An 8,645-nucleotide genomic window follows, 5' to 3' on the forward strand; every position below is an offset into this window, starting at 1 on the left:
ATGTAGCTTTTCACAGAATATACCCTTCAAAACAGAATCCTTTGCCGGATGAATTTAAAGCATAACCGCTTTTCAAGCCGATTTACACCTTGCGTAATTTGTCAAAATCTACGGCGAGCAGTTAGTGCAATATTTATATTCGATTATATTCGATTATCCGTCTCAAATGTATATATAAGTAATAAATAACAAGTTTAAAAACTTCACTGGGAAATGAAGTGGGTCGGTATGTGATCAAATCTTCTGAGAAGGCCTTCGGCCTTCACAGAATTTGATCACGTGACCGACCCACTTCACTTCCCAGAGAAGTTTTTAAACTTGTTATTTATTTCTTAAATATATGCACTATGCAAAATACAAGATAAATATGGCATCGTGAAAAAATGCAAAAAATAGTACGTTTATAATTATAATTTTCAAGTTGAACTATGGGAATTCTAGGCTGGGAGGCACCTTTTACATATTTTCTTTATAAATGAACACACTTTTCTCAGAAGGAAGTGTTTTTGTACTATTCCTGATGTGTTTTAAACTAATTTTATTCTTAAATTGCATTTGTTTATCTGTTAAACAGAGTTCTTTCTTCTGTAGTGAATAATACATCAGGATATAATGAAATTCATATCCCATTTCTCTTAAATTGCAATTAATGAAAACAAAATCTGACTTGTCTTGGTATATCAACTACATGTAAATGCACACTTTCAAATGGTAAATAAAGCGGTTCAAAAATTCGAGATCTACAAAATACCATGGTATGGTTACGTACTTTTTTGATAAAATATGAAAATAGTTTTTAAACTTTAAATTTCTTTTTATATTATTCTAAAGTTTAACTATTGAGTTGAAGTTTGATAAATTAATGCCAACTTTGTTTGAATTGATAAATTAATGTGAGGTTTAATTTTCGCCTTTAGCTTATTTATATTACTTAAGCTTTGTTCAAGCCAAATATTAGATAGTCCACAATTATTTAAACTATTTCTAATACTTTCAGTGAAACCAACAGATTGGTTTTTGATTTACAGTAAACCCTAATTTATAGCATGAATTTGCAATTTCTGTTTCCTTTCTAGTAATTCATTTTGACCAGTAATATATTATGCGTGTTTACTTATTTTAATTTCCTTTGGGTACTAAGTAGATGTAGGTTTACCGTATATTATGAAATCTGGAATTGCATCTTTTAAATGAAATAAAAGTTAATAAAATTTTAGATAGTCCTTTCGGTTCAACAAAGATATATAGATAAGTTCAATTCTGTTACTACTTCACTTAACTTATCCTCATATCGCATCTGTAAATTTTCTGTAAATCTACATGCACCTCTACGAAAAATTAATATCGTCGATTTATCAGTTTCATCTTTAAATTCTACTTTTACAATAATCATAGAAGTTATCTGTTGTTTTTGTAACTCTTCAGAAGATTCTGCCACCAGTGAAAGCTCATCTTCAAATAGAATTATAGTATTATTCTTAAAAAAATATTTAATTTGTTCTCAAAAATCTCTGATATAGTTGATAAACCTTCACTGTTGAAGCATTCAGGAAATCATGTAAGTCATTTAGATACATGGGAAATTAGAAATTACTCCATAAGGCATGAATGCCTGTCCAGGGTTCATTAGTAATGCAACATGAACATTTGAATTAGTGTATGAAGTTTGAAGAAAATATCTTCAATGGTTTCCTTGAAAGTGAGTTTAATACACACTAAAAGGAAATTTCAAAGGTTATTTGGAAGGTCAAGAATGGAAAAAATAAATGAACATTATTGATATCTAACATCAAAATATCTTGCATAGTTTCTTTGGAACTGAGCAAAATGCAAGTTTAGACTAAATGTGTTGTTACGCGACGAATGCCCCCATAGGCAGCTAAAATTTCAAATTGCAAATTTATAGCCGAGATAATGATTAGAAATTGTGAATTTTTAAATCTTTTCAATTTCGAGGGAAATAACTGTTAAAAATCATCGGACCAGACCAAATTCGAACTTGACCTGTATTTTCTGGTAAAATACCTGCATATGGAATTTCAACCTTAAACATTTATCCCTACAAAAATTAGAGAGCGGAAACTCAAAAATACTTCTTTTTAAAGTTCAAGAGGAATAACTTGGTCAAAAATCATTGAACCACGACTAAATTCAAACTTGACCTGTACTTTCTGGCAAAATATCTGCATATGCAATTCCAACCTTATACATTATACATCCCTACAAAAGTAAGTATGTTGAAGCTGAAAATTTCTTAATTTTTTTCTAAGTTCAAGAGAGATAACTCTGTCAAAAATCATCGGATCTCGACCAAATTCATACTTGACCTGTATTTTCTAGTTAAATACTAACAAAAGTTAGAGAGCGAATACTGAAAATTTCTTATTTTTTCTAAGTTCAAGAGGGATAACTCTGTCAAAAATCATCGGACCAGACCTGGGGTAATGGTAATGTGTAATGGTAATGCATTGTAATCATTACATTTTTTAAAGTAATGGGATGTAACGTGTAATGGATCCATCTTTCAATTACAAGTAATTGTTATGTATTGCATTATTTTCAAAAACAATATCAATAATGACCATTACTTTTCAATTACATTTCAATTACATTTGTATTTTAATCTCTTTTTATTATTGAATCTGAAACAAATCAAGGTCACTGAGAAGATACTTTTTTATTTATAGTGTTAAGTCTTAAAATTACAATCTTATACCTCACATTTTAAAAAAAAATGTCTATTCAATGCTGATTGAAAGACTTACCAAATAAATGTTTTAAAATCGTCTTGACAAAACAGTTATAAAATCGATTGAGGAGAACAGGAAAAAAATTTGAAGAAATCATTAGGTTTCAAAGATTGCCACAAAACAAGTGACATAAATACATGTGTACTGTGACTATCAAATAAGATACAAACTAATTTTATTTTATTTTTACAAAGTTCATTCCGGTGAAATGGAGTTGGTGAGCAAGATAAAAGATCAGTATGATCTACTTGATTGATTGATTGATTGTTTATTGTTTAACGCCGAGTCGGCAATATTTCAGCCATGTTTCGGCGGTGATCTACTTGAAGACACAAAGGGAAACAAAGGCCAAATGTAACTAATATTGATATTGTCCATCATTCATTTTTGGTAGTTTGAGAGTCAGCTCTAACTTTAAAACTCATATATCTAAGTTCCCCTTTTATTACCACCTTTGATTGTGTAAATATATATATATATATATATATATATATATATATATATATATATATATATATATATATATATCTTGATTGTTTTTGCCTGCCCTGCTTATTACAAGTGCATATTCATTAAATTATTAATACATTCTCATTTTACATTTAAAGCATTATCAGTTAATTAAATATCACTTTACATAAAAACATTAGTATTAAATGTTTAACATTTGTTTGGAAAAAAACCCATAAGAACTAACATAAGAGACTGAACAAAACTGCATGTACAACATTGAAAGTGTTGGATATGAAAGTGTTGGATATTTGGTTTCTTCGGCACCAGAATACAGGCGTGGATCTGTGATTATGGATATTGCAAATCATAGGCTTTTTAAACCGCCACGTTTTACGGAAGATAATACTGCTTAAACAGCCCGTTTGTTCCTTAAACAATTTGCAAACAAAGGAATCGATGCATTTAGTATTAGTAATATTCTGAATCACAAAAAGGGTCCTGAGTCTTATATTTCACCATATTTCAAGTTGAAGTCCACACCTTGTATATCTTATAGATATACCTCGACCATTGCTTCTATACTTTTTAACTACATAAAAAAAACTCTACAGTGCCTTGATATCGAACATCTGATACATAATCCTCCTACGTGTTCATGTTCTTCTTTCCACAACTATTGTCCTGCTGGACACGTGATTACTGGTGATGTACATGTACACATGAGGACCTTCAACCCTTATTTTAAAAGAGCCAAAATTTATGGAACCCCGTTCTTTCAACTTGTGTCATAATTTTAAAAATATTATGAATTATGTGGCAGATTACGCAAGGTGATGGGTCAAACACGAGAAATAAGACCTAGACACTTTGTCAGAATGGATTAAGAGCATCAGATGGATGTTGAAATCTCGCATTAAGTGATTGAGGGGCTGTATGAAAACTATTTATTCTTCTGTCTTTAATAATTCAGAAGTGAAAAAGGAATTAGATAGATTACACGATCAGTATGTACTGGTACCATATGACATAGCTGGTAACAACATAGTCTTTGTTTATAAGGCTCACTATTTTAATTCTATTTTAGAGGAACTACCGTAGGATTTAACTCTGCAGGTGTAATCCAACTTACATCAATAGCTCCCTTTCTACAGAGGAAATCCTTCAAAATCATATGTCCGTTTTAAATGTTTTTATTATTCATATTCCAAACAATCAAAATGAATCTGAACTACCATACCTTTACTGGATTCCTAAACTTCATAAAAATTCTTACAAACATAGATATATAGCGGGTTCCAGCAAATGTTCTGCCAAGCCTCTTGTTTGCTCCTCACTGAAATACTAATACTAGTAGTATTGAAGGAGAAACCTCAGGAGTACTGTACAACAGTATATTCGAGAAGTGGTGTAAATCAGATGTGGATACTTAAAAATTCCAAGGAACTTTTAGAAAAATTGAAATCATAACATTTTATTAAAATCAATTACATCAAAACGTACGACTTTTCTACACTTTATGCAACCATTCCCCACGATAAAATGAAGTCCAGGCTTTTTGACATCATAGACAGCTGCTTTTTCAATAAAAATAGCATTTGTATATATACGCATCTTGTCATTGGTCATGTGCAAAAATATTTTGTTAAAAAGCATTCTGATTGTAAGCACAAGTACTCTGAAGTTGATATTAAAAAGATGCTAGAGTTTCTGATTGATAATATCGATGTAGTTTTTGGAGATCAGCTCTTTCAACAATTTGTAGGTATTCCCATGGGTACCAATTACGCGCATATATTAGCAGACCTATTTTGTATTCATATGAAGTAGAATTTATTCAAAAACATCTACATGAGAAGAAAACACTTGCTGTGGCCTTTCAACTCAACTCGTTATTTCGATATATCGACGACGTATTATCAATACACAATGGTTACTTCCATTCATATGTCGACTCGATATATCCCAGTGAGCTTGAAATAAAAGATACCACAGAGTCTGACACATCTGTTTCATATTTAGATATCTTGCTAGAAAAAGACGTTAATGGTAACCTAACAACAAAGCTTTATGATAACTGTGATGACTTCAACTTTTCTATCGTCAACTTTCCTTACTTACGTAGCAATATATCCTTATCGCCTGCATATGGGGTTTATATCTCTCAGATGATTTGATACGCAAGAGCATGCTCTACGTATGAACAATTTCTAAAACGAAACAAGCTACTGACAAACAAGTTAATGAAACAAGGATATCAACAGTCTCGTTTGATGTCATCATTTCACAAGTTTTATGATCGATACAATGTCCTTGTTAGCACATACAACCTATCATTGAGTCAAATGCTGACTGACGTTTTTTCATACTAATTGTTAGACCATTATTTATACACTGAACTGTCTAGGATATTTCCGTTTTTTTTTTTTTTTTTTTTTTTTTTTTTTTTTTTTTTTTTTTTTGGTTGTTGTTTTTTTTTTTATCATGACAAGGAGCACACGGCGAGTTTGACCGGTCAAAAGGGGATGCTCACTCCTCCATGGCACCTGATCCCACCTCTAAATTTTGAGGTCCGTGTTTGCTCTGCTCCAATTTTTTATCGTTTCATTGGACTTCGAATTCGAGATTGAATACTGTTCTTTATCTTCATATTTCATTCAAGCTCAAAAGTCCATTAAACAATACAAATGAGGACCAGAGCAAACACGGACCTCTAAAACATTAGAGGTGGGATCAGGTGCCATGGAGGAGTGAGCATCCCCTACCGACCTGTCACATCCGTCGTGTAATATAACAATAATAATCTTACAATAAGATCCATAATATCTGAAATTAAAAGTATTAAAAGTACATAAAGCAAATTCCTCTTACGACACTTACGACACTAGAGAAGTTTCTTTGTCTTGCAAAAAAGCAATTATTGTTCACAATCTGCGAAAAGTAAATCAGAGCAAAGATCATCTACTATATGGCATAAATAGTTTCCTTAGAAATAGTGAACTATATGATGCACTTATCTCTTCTAGCTATTTCAGCTTTGTCTTGTTTTCCAATTACTAAGTTTTTGTACATTAATTTCAAGTACCTAGTACTTAAAAAATAACAAATAGATGCCATTATGCTTGTTTGTTTTTAATATGTTTTCTATATCCCTCATATTTCAGAAATCGTAATTACGATGAAGACAGTATATGACTGATGCAGGATTAACATGAAAGCCACTGAAACATTTCATTACTGAGAAACAGATAAAGATTGTTGTCTATAGATAAATTACTGATTTATAGTAACATTTATACAAACAAAATTAACACTACATTTTTTTTAATGTATTAAAATTTTTAAACTTATCAGGGTTCGACCCTTTTTTTAGCTTGGTGGACCGCAGGTCCACTTGTCAAAAATTATTGGTAGACCTTCTCAAATTCTGGTGGTTCTTCATAAATGTTTGAATTAATGAATGAATTTATTACACAAGGCTTGAAACTAACTTATGTACACAGTCCAGTCAGACTAAGTCTTATAAAGTACAAGTTTAACCAGTCAACAGAAACAAATCACTTATATATAGTCAGGAGTTTTTCAGCAATATTGTTAAACATATTTTCAATATTTTAAAAAAGAACACAATATACATCTTCAAACAATTTGTTATTTTAATATCATTTATTTACAACGGTAAAAACCTGCATTTATTTCGTTTCCAACGGTGCATAAAATTTAAAATCCCAATAACTAAGCTATAAAATATAATCAAGTGAATTTTTCATTCATCTATGACTAAAACAATTTTTTACTACGATGCAAAACTGACAAAAGTATATGTATTTATTTATTTTTTTTTTTAAAATTATTATTTATTCAAATAAACTGCGATCATTTGATTCTTTAATGTGATTTAATGTATAGCAGAAAAAAAACCAGAAACTACAGATAACTTGTTCACAAAATATTAATCATTCCTGATTGAAGATCTAAAAAATAAACAATGTATAAATGCAGCTGTCAATCAATTCTAATTATCTCCAAACCTGGCCATCAGTATGCGTTCAGGCGTGAAGTGATTTCCCGTTACCCAGTGTACATTTTCACACCTTTCTGTGCATTAAATAAACGAAGGACAGACTACGAAATTTACATGCTTCTTTTCAAGGTTCGTGTTGATTGTTATTGCGTCTCAATGTTATTGTTATTTAGTCATTAATATCACATGTGAATTGTATATTTAGTCACTAGGTTCCCCTCATTACCTAAAACAAATTTTACCATATTCATTTCTAAAAGACTTGTAAAATACAAGTATTGATGAATTAATCATTTGATTTATGGATGTCGATTTATAGAAAAAAAAACCCGGAATTTTACTGTGCTTTTTTAGATGGTGTTTAAATTTCAAGTGGACCGACGGTCCACCTAGTCCAGAACATTTGGTGGACCTTCCAATTTTTTGGTGGACTTGGGCCGCCGGTCCACCATTAGTGTCGAACCCTGCTTATAACATCATTAAATACATGATATTTTTTAAAAAGTTCTTGTTTATTTGTAATGCACAAATGCTAGATTTCTACACTGTGTTTTGTTCCTTTTCCATATCATAACTCAAAACGTACAATGGTATACATCTCTATAATAAATACATGAGCATTTAGAACTTTATGCAGATATGTACAAGGCTATATAAAAATATATATAGAAAATCTTATTCAAAAGGACCTTTTGGAAAGGTTTTATATCCCACATGAGTAAATAAATACATCAATTTCACAACAAAATATGAAAGGAATCAATTATTTTCAAATTTATATCACTATTTACCATCCCTGATCTGTCGCATCAAATGCATTATTTTTCTCCAAAAAAATATCTTTCATTACATATACCAGCATGAAAAAGAAGGAGTCCTATTATCCACATAGTTCTAATGTTTTTTAAAATTACTGACATTTTGATATTTCACACTGGACTAAAATTTCATTTTCTTGAAATGATATGTTAAAATGTTTGCATGAAATATGCATATGAATTAATGAAATCCTACAAAATTAATCAAAAAAAATCTTATCACATACATGTATAACCCACAGACTTTTATAAAAGATGTATGAGTGTGTAAAAAATGTGAAGCAATACTGTAGAAAGATTGAGCTGCAGGTTTCTGGTAGAGATAAGGAATTTTCAGAAAGACCTATCCTCACAGAAAAGTATAAACTAAACAACAGAACTGAATTCAGTCAGAGATTACACGCAAACATACATGTACATTTCTCAACAACTTTTTTTTTGTTGCATTTACTATTACAATGTATTCATACATATTAAATGTACAATCACACTGTCATGGCCTTGTACAATATTGTACAACTTCTACATCGACAGATATTTCAAAATGGATATTGTAAATTTTAACAAATATAATCCACAATTTAGAAAATACAAACTTCGAAT

Source organism: Saccostrea echinata, unplaced genomic scaffold (genome assembly GCF_033153115.1).
Source record: "Saccostrea echinata isolate AGI-Se365-2 ecotype Australia unplaced genomic scaffold, CSIRO_AGI_Sech_v1 ptg000029l, whole genome shotgun sequence".
NCBI lineage: Eukaryota > Metazoa > Mollusca > Bivalvia > Ostreida > Ostreidae > Saccostrea > Saccostrea echinata.